Source organism: Zonotrichia albicollis, chromosome 36, assembly GCF_047830755.1.
Source record: "Zonotrichia albicollis isolate bZonAlb1 chromosome 36, bZonAlb1.hap1, whole genome shotgun sequence".
Taxonomy (NCBI): domain Eukaryota; kingdom Metazoa; phylum Chordata; class Aves; order Passeriformes; family Passerellidae; genus Zonotrichia; species Zonotrichia albicollis.
Genome location: NC_133854.1, coordinates 2,074,549 through 2,086,047, shown reverse-complemented (window position 1 = coordinate 2,086,047; position 11,499 = coordinate 2,074,549). Strand labels below are relative to the sequence as shown.

Sequence of the window (11,499 nt, the reverse complement as noted above, 5' to 3'; positions counted from 1 at the left end):
TCGGCATGTCCAGATGTGCAGCCAAAGGCCCCGGCTTCTGGGCCCCAGGACAAGGCTGAGGGAAATGCTCTCACCATTCTCTTTGTGCAGTTCTTCCACTATTTGTTTCAAGATGTCATTTGACTTAAGCGATTTCTTCTCACATCTAGGTTTGTTCTTACCTCTTGGAGGACCTTAACAGAAAGCGGTTCTTTTTCCCATAAATGGATGCCACAGAAGCAGGGCTCAGCCTGTGGGGTCAGCAGGGACACACTACTCACCCCTGCAGTGGGCGCTGGGCTTGCGTGCAGGAACCAGAAAAGGAGCAGCAAAAGTCCTCCCTGCAGAGGCACCTGTAACTCAACAGACACAGAAGTTTCTGCCACCTGGTCCTGCCAGGTTGTCAATGATTAATCCTTGGTGGGACAGTGAGAACATACCTGCAGGAGGCTCCAAGCACTTCAAAGCTTTAATCAGCCAATCTAATAGAGAAGCCTTCTGAGCAACCTCATCTAGAATAGAGCATTGATGAGAACATTTTCCAGGACGTGCTGGGATCCCCTTCTGCCTCTGGGAAACGCGCTCTGCAAGGGGGTTGGGTAAGGCCATGGAAGCCAGGTGTGAATGGACATGGCCAAAGCTGCACAGGGGCCTAGGGAGCTCTGGGAACGCTCCTGGACGCTCTCCACCCTCTTTCCCTCCCCTCTGCAACAGAAATGAAGAGGAAATAGGGGCAGCCCAGGGCCCTGGGGTCTCTCTCCCTCCCCCAGAGGAAACCCTCCCTAAAGGCCTGGGGAAAACCATCCCCAGCGCTTCCCGAGGAGCAGGGAGCGCTGTCCCAGGAAAGGGGAGCCAGGCTGCCGGCTCACCTGCTCGCCACCCTTGCAGCGGAGCAGCCTGGGCAGCCCTGGCAGGCAGGGCCACGGCCAGGAGGAGCAGGAGGAAGAGGCGCAGAGCAAGGGCCATGGTGCCTTGCCCTCTGCCAGTCCCACAGCTCTTGCTGCCACCGCTGTCCTGACACCGCTGTCCCAATGTCAGCACCACTGCTGCCACCGCCACTGCTGCCGCAACAGTTGTGCTCAAGGACTGAGTGCTCGCTCCTTGTGCTGCTGTGCAACCACCAGATCTGGGACATCTGTGACCTCAGAGCCTGCTGTGACCTCAGCCTGCTGTGACCCCTGAGCCTGCTGTGACCTCATGGCCTCAGCTGTACTCCCAGAGTAAAAATGGCTGAAAGATGGCCATGGAAAGGTGAGAGCTTAGCTCCAGAGCAATTTTTTAAGTGGAACCACATGCAAATTTCTGGAACATTGAAGAGACCCGAAGGATGGATTTTAAGCCATCAAGGCATTGGAATTATTTGTGTAACTCAAAAATGAAAGAAATTTAATAAAATAGTAGGGCAAACTCTTTGTAAATCCACATTGGTGATTAATATGGATAATTGTTTAAAAATTTGGTGACCAAAAAACCCCGCTGGATATTGGGGACCAATAAAAGAAATAAATTGTGAATGGGATGAACAGATTAATTTATGCTGGTACAAAAGTCCTGGAGCTAATGCCTACCAATCCATCAACAGCCTGAGGTCTTATTGGAAAAAACTGGAGAAAACTGATAAGAAATGGAAAGCCTCAGATGGGATATGTTGGATTTGTGGGCAACGAGCATTCAGTGAGTTACCTCAAAAATGGGGAGGAACCTGTACTTTGGGGAGAATACAACCCTCCTTCTTTATTCTACTGAGGTCGAGGAGCAATGTGCTAGGAACTCTACTGTATGAAACCCTGTAGTGGAATAAAAGAGTTTTTAATTTAAATACTCCAACAGCAGGAGGGAACCAAAAATGGGGGGAGGACGAATGGCCTGCAAAATAAATTATTGCATATTATGACCCAGCAACATGGGCTCAGGATGGGTCATGGGGATATAGGACCCCAGTTTGTCTGTTGAATAGATTAATGAGGCTCCAAGCAGTAGTGCAAGTGGTGTCAAATCATACCTCCGGTGCCTTTAAAATGTTTGCCAGGCAATATACACAAATGTGGGCGTTTGTGTACCAAAACAGGATCACCCTAGACTATCTGTTGGCAAAAGAAGAAGGAGTTTGTGGGAGATTTAATGAATTTGAACGCTGTATAGAAATTGATGATTATGGGGAAGTTATCACAGAACTTGCAGAGGAAATTAAGAGGGTGGCTCATGTGCCGGTACAGAAGTGTAATTCAATCTTGAAAGCAGATTGGTGGAGTAACCTCTTTGGAAAAGTTTGGGGGAAAAGTTAGAGTTCATGTTGTTATGTTCAATTCTGGGACTTTTGTTTCTGCCTTGTATGATTTTGTGTTTTATTAGGCTAATTCACTCAGTGATTCAAGGGGATGCAGATTACAACAATGTCTCTAAATTCAGAATCAGCAGAAAAATGAAAACCCAGATCTATAATGGTATTAAAAGCTAAATTGACACCTGTTAAAGAACAAGGACCTAAAAAGATTGAAATAAACCAAAAAATGCTAACTAAACTTGAAAGACAGTGTGAAAGAATAGAAGCAGTAATAGAAATGCTAGAAAAGATTGAAGCTGAAAAGAGATAACGAGAAAAAAAATTTCTGAAAAATATAAAAGATATCAAGGTACAGCTTTTTAAATACAGCACAAATCATAATGATCAAACAGAGAAATGGGGGATTTGTGATAAATAGGTATGATTTGTGCTGATAAAAATTGAAACAGTAATCCATATTGACACAGTAATTAATATTTGAGACTAATAAAACAGTTAATAGTTAAAAGTTGTAATGCGAAAGAAGAGAGGGAAAGGAGGGGCTCCACCCACCCCCCCTTCCCAGCAGATGTTCTCAAGGACCACAGGAAAGAAGCTGAAGATACAGTTGCTAAAAATGACCAAGAACCTAGTTGGGTCCAAGAAAATGCTAATTATAAGGGACTTATTGCTTTGATATGCAGATGCAGTGATACGTTAGTCTTGGCTTACATTGTACTGGCTTGGTGTGCATGTGTAACCCAAAGGTGAATTAAAGGACAACGAAGAAGACTACAGGGCCTTCATCAGTGATGACCCCCAAAGACTTGTGCGACCACCAAACCGATTGGTGGCGCATGCGTGGTAAAGGTGGTAATGAAGGCGGAGACAGAAAAGTGACGAACCGAAAATAGGAGGAGATGGCATTGACACATGGCATATAAGGGGACCAAATTATCCCTTATTTATATATTTTCTAAACTATTCAATTAAAATTGTTGCTACCTTAAATATTGTTTGGGTTTTTTTGATGGGATAATTGGGCAAACATAACACTAGCAAGCCCAGTCCCGGCCCCGATAGCCCCTCAGCGTTGTCAGGGCAGTGGCAGGAGCCGGCAGCTCGCCCAGAGCGAGCCCCTGCCGCCCGGGATGGCCACAGGAGAGGCGGGCGGGCAGCGCCAGGGCCCTGTGCCTCCAGGGGCTCCCCAGGCTCTTGTGGAATCGGTTCCGTTCCCTCAGGCTCTGAGCGGAGCCCGGAGCCGCCGCTCTGCCTGCGGGGCTGTGTGTGCCCGGCCCCGAAGGAGGCAGGGCCGGGGCTGTGGCGCCGCCTGCCCGGGGCTCAGCGCCGCCCGTGCCGTGCCCGTGCCGCGCGACCCGGCGGGGCAGCTCCGGCTCGTCTCGTTGCCAGCGCCGTCCCGGCACGGCGGCTGCCCCAGGGCCGCGGCAGCCCCGAGCCGGACGGGCCCGGAGGGCCTCGGGAGGGAGCGCGGGAGGGCCCCGAGCCCTGCGGGTCTCAGCAGAGACTCCAGCCCCACTGCGGGCAGCAGGAGGGACGCAAAGCCCCGGGATGCTTATGAGAGACCACAGCCCTCTCCACATGTGAAATGAGAGCCCAAAACCCCGTCATGTGCCTCAGCAGAGACCCCAGCGCCCTGCACACCTTGGGAGAGATCCCAAACTCCCTGCATGCCTCATACAAAATTCCAAATTCCTTGCATGACTTGAAGTGGACCCCAGCGCCCTCCGTGCCTCAGAGGGGGCCTAAAATATCCCTGTGTGTCCCACAAGGGACCCCAGCCCCTCGTGCGCCTTATGGGGGCCTCCAAAGCCCCCAGGTGCCTTACGGGGAAGGCCAGAGCAGCTACGCCGAGTGTTTTGACCAGGAAATGGAGTGTGGCTGCAGCTGGGTTGTTGTGCCTCTGGGGCTGTTCATCAGCCCCATCGGGCCCCAAGGCCACACAGCCTTTCCCTTCCCTCCCCTTCTGGCCCTCGTCCAGAGGAGCAGACCCTGAGCAGCACCCTGCATTGGTGATGGCCCATCAGTTAGTTTCTATCAAGTGTGTGTTAATTAGGGAGGAGCTTTGTTTTGCGTGCTGGAATTGCTGGTCAGGCTGTGTCTGTGGAGATGCTCTTGATGGCTTCCCTCTTTTCCTGGGCTTGCCACTGGAGGAGGTGCAGGCCCAGATGATGCCGAGGAAGGAAATGTGCCCTCAGCCCAGGGACGCTCAGCATGGGCTCCCCCAGCCCTGGGGACCCTGCCGCTGGTCACAACAGGACCTGCCTAGCTCCTGCCTGCCCACAGCGTGGGCATCCACGGCTGCTCCTGGGCACGGAGCTGAGCCAGTGCTGCTGCCGGCTGGGCTTTGCTGCTGCTGCCACCCGGACACTGGGGTGACAGCTCCATCTCTTTATTGCATCAGAAGAAGGGGCCGTCTGCTACCTGGGTGGGGATGGGGGGCACGAGGGTTGTGAAAAATGCATAGTTTATAATTGATTTTTCACAAATACTAAAATGAATATTATAGGTGTTGCATTAGAATCTATTGCTGAATTAATTCATTTAAGTAGTGTGTTAAATATAGTTTTAGCTTATAAAAAATGTTAAAAAAGAAGCTACAGTATGTAAGATACTTTTTTTTAAAGAAAGGACTCACAGCAGGATAGCAGCCACCGGACACATATATCTGTCAGAGAAAAAGAATTCATTGCCCTCTTATCAGAAGAAACGAACTTCTTCCTGCCTCGAAGGCACTGTTAGGATTCAGAGGTAGAAGTTGATGATGAGTGGACAGAATCCTGTATTTGAATGGAATTTATGCATCATGTATGAAGTGTATGAATATGCAACAGGGTATTGTTTTTAAGGGTTAATCCTCTGATAACAGGTGTCCTCTTTTGAGCTTGTGCTGCCTGGACAAGAGGGTAGCACAAAGAAAAAGGTACCCGGACGTCCGTAACTCTTTGTTTCTATTGTCTCATATTGTCCTAATTCAAATTGTGCAAATTATCATTACTCTAATTGTATTACTACCTATATAACCATTTTATTAAACTTTAAAATTTTAAAAACAAGTGATTGGTGTTTTTCACAGGGGTGTAACCTACAGGGTAGTTTAGAGGACAGGGCCAGGGGGCTCCGGGGCAGAGGAAGGGACATGTTGGTTGCAGGAGGGACTGGAGGGTGCTGGGATGCTGCTGGGGTCTATGGAAGAACTCGGGAATGGGCTGGGACGGGACAGAGGAAGATGAAAAAGGGGATGAGGGCAGCTCAGGGATTCACATGGGGAGAGGAGGTGGCACTGGGATCTACAATGGGAGAATAGCAGGTTTCGTCTTAGATGGCTGTTCCGGGATCCTCTTCTCAGAACTCTTGACAGGGCTGCCCAGGCCCTCCGGGTGTGAGGTGCTGCCGCCTTTAAACTCCTGTCCAGAGGTGGAACTGTGGAGAGAGGAGGTGGCTGAGGCCCCAGCTGCCAGTGGCACACAGGGAGCCTCCTGCACAGCAGGGCCCAGAGCTGGCAAGGCTCCCCAGCATGGCTGGAGCTGCTGGCACAGCTCGGCCCAGCTGCACAGCTGCCCCTCAAGGCCCCGGCCAGCAGGGCACAGCTCTGGGCAGGGTCCCTGGGCAGGAGCGGGCCCCAGAGCGCCTCTGTCTTTCAAGGGCAATCTCGTCCCTGCTCTTTCTCCTCCCCACTGTGCTTTGCCTCTGCCCAGTGCCCCTGGGGCTGCTCTGGGCCAGGCAGCCTCAGTGGGAGCCAGCACTGGCTGAAGCCCCAGCGGGCCCCCCAGGACAAGGCCCAGCAATTAGGAGGCCAATGAAAGCTCTGGGCAGCAACAGAACCCTCAGCAGAGTTCTTTGGACAATCATGGACTGGCCACACCTACACTGCAGCCTCACTGGGAATGTTTCCTGTCTGCAGTTGACGTTCAAAAGAAGCTGTTTGAGGGGGAGAGTAACAAAACACTCACCCGTTTCTCTTCCAGGAATACCAGATTCCAAAGCAGCACAACATGAAGACAAGCTCCAAAAGAAGTAGGCCTGCCAGTAACCCCAGCCAGCAGCCTGTTCCGTGACAGAAACCCCCTCCAGGGCCCTTCTGGGAATCAGGAACATGCGCAGTGGTTCCAGCTGCACCTGTGGGAGCAATGGGGAGCGTGAGACCGTGAGGTGCTGCACTGCTGAGCTGGCAGCACGGTGGATGCGGGCAGGACGTTCTCCGTTTCCCCCAGAGCTGGGGCCTGCAGGCACCTTGCCGCCCCTTGGCACAGGCTGTGCCACCCAACAACGCCCAGCAGGCCGGGAGGAGAGCCCGGGGGCTGTGGAGCTGCTTGGGCAGTGGCTGCTTGGAGGGACACGGGTAAAAGCCATCCCTGAGCAGCCACTGCCAGCCATGGCCCTCCCTGCCCCATGACAGCTCCCCGAGCCCCAGGGCACTGAGTCAGGCCCTGTCAGGACCCAGTGCAGCCCCTGCCCAGTCAGGAGCCAAGGCCGGCTCTGGCCCTGGGCTCGCGGCAGGGCTCCCGCTCGGGGCTGCTCCTGTGCCTTGGGCCTCTGGGCACTCAGGGCCAGCTCCAGAGCAGCTGCAGTGGGAGGGACGTTGGTGCACGAGTCCCCTTTCCCCGGGGCTGTGAACGAGCTCCAAAGGCACCTCCAGCTTTGGCTGCTGCCGCGCCGTGCAAGGGCAGACCCTGCGGGAAGAGCTGCTGCCATACAGCCCCGCCAAGCCCTGCTGAGCCTGGCACAGCAATTACCTTCTGTGCTTTCACCTGTGCTTGGCATCACATTTGTTCCTGCAGTAGAGCCTGACACTGACCCACTGCTTGCTCCGCGTTGTGGCTCCTTTTGCACAGGTTTTTGGTCCATCACTTGAAAAAGAAAGAGGCACAGCTGGATCAGATGGACACATTCCCCATTGGGGAGGTGACATCGGCAGGAGGTAACACTTTTAAATGTCAGTGTGAAGATTGGGAAAATGCCGATGCTGTTGGGGCTGGGCCAGAACACTCCCTCCTCCAAATTGCTGTGCCTCCTGATCTGCTCAGAGACAGGGATGTTGCAGGGGATCTGAGGCCCGTGGTGTGGTTTGGGCTGTCTGTCAGCTGATGCCCAATGCCTTCCTGCAGAGGCTGGGGAGAAGCTGCAGCCAGGCCAGGCTGGCAAAAAGCCCTGCAGGGCGTGGAAGCAGCAGCGGGGCAGCGAGGCTGCCATGGATCCCTTCCTGCTGTGCCGGGCACGGTGTGTCCAGATGTGCAGCCAAAGGCCCCGGCTGCTGAGTGCCAGGACAAGGCTGAGGGAATGCACCCACCTTGTCCTGCCTGTGCCCCATTCAGTGTTTGTCTCAGGAATTCATTTGAGTCAAGAGACGTTTTGGCTGAACTATCATGGGTCTTTCCTTTTGGAGGACCTTAGCAGAAAGTAGTTCCAGTTGCCATGAATGGATGCCACAAAAGCAGGGCTCAGGCTGTGGCGTCAACAGGGGCACACTACTCACCCCTGCGATGGGAGCTGAGTTGGTGCCAAGAATCCAGCCGAGCTGAAGGAGAAGTCCTCCCTGCAGACACATCTGTAACACATCAGCCACAGAAGCTTCTGCCATCTCTGCTCAGCTGCACGGGCACCACTGAGCCCCAGGAAGAGTGAGGGGATCGTGCAGGGTGAGGGCACACACATGCATGGCAATGTCCTGGCACCTGCAGCGATGCCCCCCTGGCCGAGCTTTGGGCTCTGTGCTGGCAGCTCTCCCAGGGGAAAGGCCTTGACCTACCCTCACCATCTCCCTGAGGCTCAGTCCTGGATGTGGTTTGTGAAGCCAGATCTCTGTCAGCAGCAGGTTCAGCTGCAAAGAAAGGCAGGACAGAACAGCTCCCATGGCACTGTAGGAGATCCTCAGGCTGCAGGCAAGTCTCAGCCCTGGGGCACAGCCCTGGGCCTGGTCCCTGCCCGCTGTGCTCTTCTCTGTGACTGCACAGAGCACACAGAAGGACACACGGCCATTGTACACAGGAGGAGGATGGACAGCTAAATGCTCCTTCCTCCCACTGACAGCTATCCTGTGGGATCACTCAGGGCTCCAGAAAGACCAGGGCAAGAATTCCAGATTCCTTCAACTGTGAGATTATGTTAAGGGGAATGGAAGGCGAGTGAGCTCTTGTCACATAGACGCTGATTATTGTCTCAGGAAAGGCACACTGAGAACTTGCCTCCAGCATCTTCCAGGAATTTCAAGCCATTTTCCAGCAGGGCTTCCAAATAATCCATGTTACGATTCCAGTCTAGAACAGAGCACAGATCAGAACCATTTCCATGCTGTGCTGAGATCCCCATCTGTCTCTGGGAATTGGGCACTGCAAGGGGCTCGGTTAAGGCCATGGAAGTCAGGTGTGAATAGACATGGCCAAAGCTGCACAGGGGCCTGGGGAGCTCTGGGCTGGCTCCTGGTAACTCTCCACAATCTTTGCAGGTTCTGGGCAATGTCCCTGGTGGGCTGGCTGGAGTAGCCCAAGGCCCTGGGGCTCTCTCCCTCACACACAGGGAGGAAATCCTCCCTAAAGCCCAGAGGGAAACTGCAGCAGGCAGTGCCACAGCTATCCCTGCCTCCCTCTGTGCCTCCTGCTCTCCTTCTGCTGGGACACTGCCCAGTCCTCAAGGGCACGTGGCCAGGTCCTGTCAGGACCCACTGGAGCCTTGATCTCCCCCTCTGCCCTTTCCCCACCATGGGCACCCCGTGCAGCTGCTCCCAGGTTTCGGGACGTGTCTCCCATGGAGGGAGCCCAGCAGGACAGCTCAGTAGCTGAGTGCCCTGAGCCTGCTCGGGAAAATTCCTCTGAGCTGTGCCCGTCTTGTCCCGGCTGTGCCCGCAGTGCAAAGCAGCAGAGAGGGCAGCTCAAGCCTCAGCAGGGCTCAGGCCCAGAGGCACAGCAATTACCTCCTGTGGCTGTGCCTGGCATCGCCTCCCTTCCTGCAGCAGAGGCTGGCACAGAATCTCTGCTTCCTGTGGGAAATGTCGCCTTCAGCACAGCCTCTGCATCCACTTCTAGAGAAAGGAAAAGGAACACTGGGTCAGATGGGGCTGTTTCCCATCCGCAAGGGTGCAGCTCAGGAGGCAATGCTTCTCAAAGACATGGATAAGAATCAGGAAAAGGCCCAGGCTCTTGGGATTGGTCCAGAGCACTCCCTTGTGCAAACAACTGTGCGCCTCCTGATCTGCTCAGAGACAGGGAAATTGCAGGGGATGTCAGGGTGTGCATGGCCTGTGGTGCTGTTCGGGCTCCCTGTCAGCTGATGCCCAATGCCTTCCTGCAGAGGCTGGGAAGAAGCTGCAGCCAGGCCAGGCTGGGAAAACAGCTCTGCTAGGAGTGGAAGCAGCAGTGGGGCAGCGAGGCTGCCATGGATCCCTTCCTGCTGTGCCGGGCACGGCGTGTCCAGATGTGCAGCCAAAGCCCCCGGCTGCTGAGCCCCAGGACAAGGCTGAGGGAATGCACCCACCTTGTCCTCCCTGAAGCTCTTCCTTCAGCAGTTGCCACATGACTTCAAATGGCTTCTGGAATTTCCTGGCTGTTGTGTGTTTTGGCTTTACTGTTGGAGGATCTTGACAGAAAGTAGTTCCATTTCCCATGAATGGATGCCAAAAAATGCAGAGCTCAGTCTGTGGGGCCAGCAGGGACACACTACTCACCCCGGTGATGGGAGCTGGTTTGGTGCTCATTATCCAGCCCAGGAGTTGGTGAAGTTGTCCCTGCAGTCACATCTGTAACTGAACAGCCACAGAAGCTTCTGTCACTGGGTTCTTGCCAGGTTGTCAATGATTACGCCTTGGTGGGACAGTGAGAACGCACCTGCAGAACCCTCAGTGGGCTTCACAATTTCAAACCTCCAGGTTAATGGAGAAGCCTTCCCAGTATCCCAGTCTGGAAGCAAACCAAGATGAGAACTGTTTCCTTTTGTGCCAAGGCTGGCTCTGGCCCTGGGCTCGCGGCAGGGCTCCCGCTCGGGGCTGCTCCTGTGCCTTGGGCCTCTGGGCACTCAGGGCCAGCTCTGGAACAGCTGCAGCGGGCGGGACGTTGGTGCACGAGTCCCCTTTCCCCGGGGCTGTGAACGAGCTCCAGAGGCACCTCCAGCTTTGGCTGCTGCCGGGCCTGTGCAGGGCAGGCCCTGGGGAAGAGCTGCTGCCACACAGCCCTGCCAAGGGCTGAGCCTGGCACAGCAATTACCTTCTGTGCCTGTGCCTGTGTCTGGCATCTCCTCCTTTCCTGTGGCAGGGGCTGGCAACAAAGAGCGACTGCTTCCTTCAGGAAATGGTGCTTTCCACAGAACCTCTATGTCCATCTCTTGAGAAGGGAATGGAGACAACTTCATCAGAGGGAACTGTTTGCTATTTGGGTGCTGGCATATATAGGAGGCAATATTTGTTAAAGACCAGGAAAATGGCCAGGTTATTGGGGCTGGGTCAGATCTCTCCCTGCTGTAAACCACCTCCTTTTCCTAATCTGGAGACCAGGATAATGGGGGGAATTTCAGGGTCTGTTGATGTTTGTTCGGCCTGTCAGCTGATGCCCAATGCCTTCCTGCAGAGGCTGGGGAGAAGCTGCAGCCAGGCCAGGCTGGGAAACAGCCCTGCAGGGCATGGAAGCAGCAGCGGGGCAGCGAGGCTGCCATGGATCCCTTCCTGCTGTGCCGGGTTCAGCATGTCTCGATGTGTAGCCAAAGTCCCCGGCTGCTGAGCCCCAGGACAAGGCTGAGGGAAATGCTCTCACCATTCCCTTTGTGCAGTTCCTCCACTATTCGTTTCAAGACGTTGTTTGACTCAAGCAATTTCATCTCGCCTCTAGGTTTGTTCTTCCTTCTCGGAGGACCTTAAGAGAAAGTAGTTCCATTTCCCATGACTGGATGCCACAAAAGCAGGGCTCAGCCTGTGGGGTCAGCAGGGACACACTACTCACCCCTGCGATGGGCGCTGGGCTTGCGTGCAGGAACCAGAAAAGGAGCAGCAAAAGTCCTCCCTGCAGAAGCACCTGTAACTCGACATCCACAGAAGTTTCTGTCACCTGGTCCTGCCAGGTTGTCAATGATTAATCCTTGGTGGGACAGTGAGAACATACCTGCAGGAGGCTCCAAGGGCTTCAAAACTTTATCCAACCAATCTAATGGCGATGCCTTTCCAGCAACCTCATCTAGAACAGAGCAGAGGACAACATTTTTCAGGGCCTGCTGAGATCCCCATTTGCCTCTGAGAAATGGACACTGCAAGGAGGTCG

The 11,499-nt window shown here is 54.1% G+C and overlaps 2 long non-coding RNA genes across 2 annotated transcripts; both read right to left on the bottom strand.

Annotated features, from left to right (window-relative positions):
* Positions 1 to 5,263: 5,263 nt before the first annotated feature.
* On the bottom strand, positions 5,264 to 6,372 carry LOC141726596 (uncharacterized). The gene is made up of 2 exons (XR_012577720.1): positions 6,214 to 6,372; positions 5,264 to 5,683 (listed from the first exon to the last, which is right to left on the bottom strand). It is a non-coding gene; the product is annotated as an uncharacterized LOC141726596 (long non-coding RNA).
* Positions 6,373 to 8,334: 1,962 nt separating this feature from the next.
* LOC141726595 (uncharacterized) lies at positions 8,335 to 11,082 on the bottom strand. Its single transcript, XR_012577719.1, has 6 exons — positions 10,999 to 11,082; positions 10,081 to 10,572; positions 9,921 to 9,998; positions 9,731 to 9,832; positions 9,171 to 9,278; positions 8,335 to 8,517 (listed from the first exon to the last, which is right to left on the bottom strand). It is a non-coding gene; the product is annotated as an uncharacterized LOC141726595 (long non-coding RNA).
* Between the last annotated feature and the right edge of the window lie 417 nt (positions 11,083 to 11,499).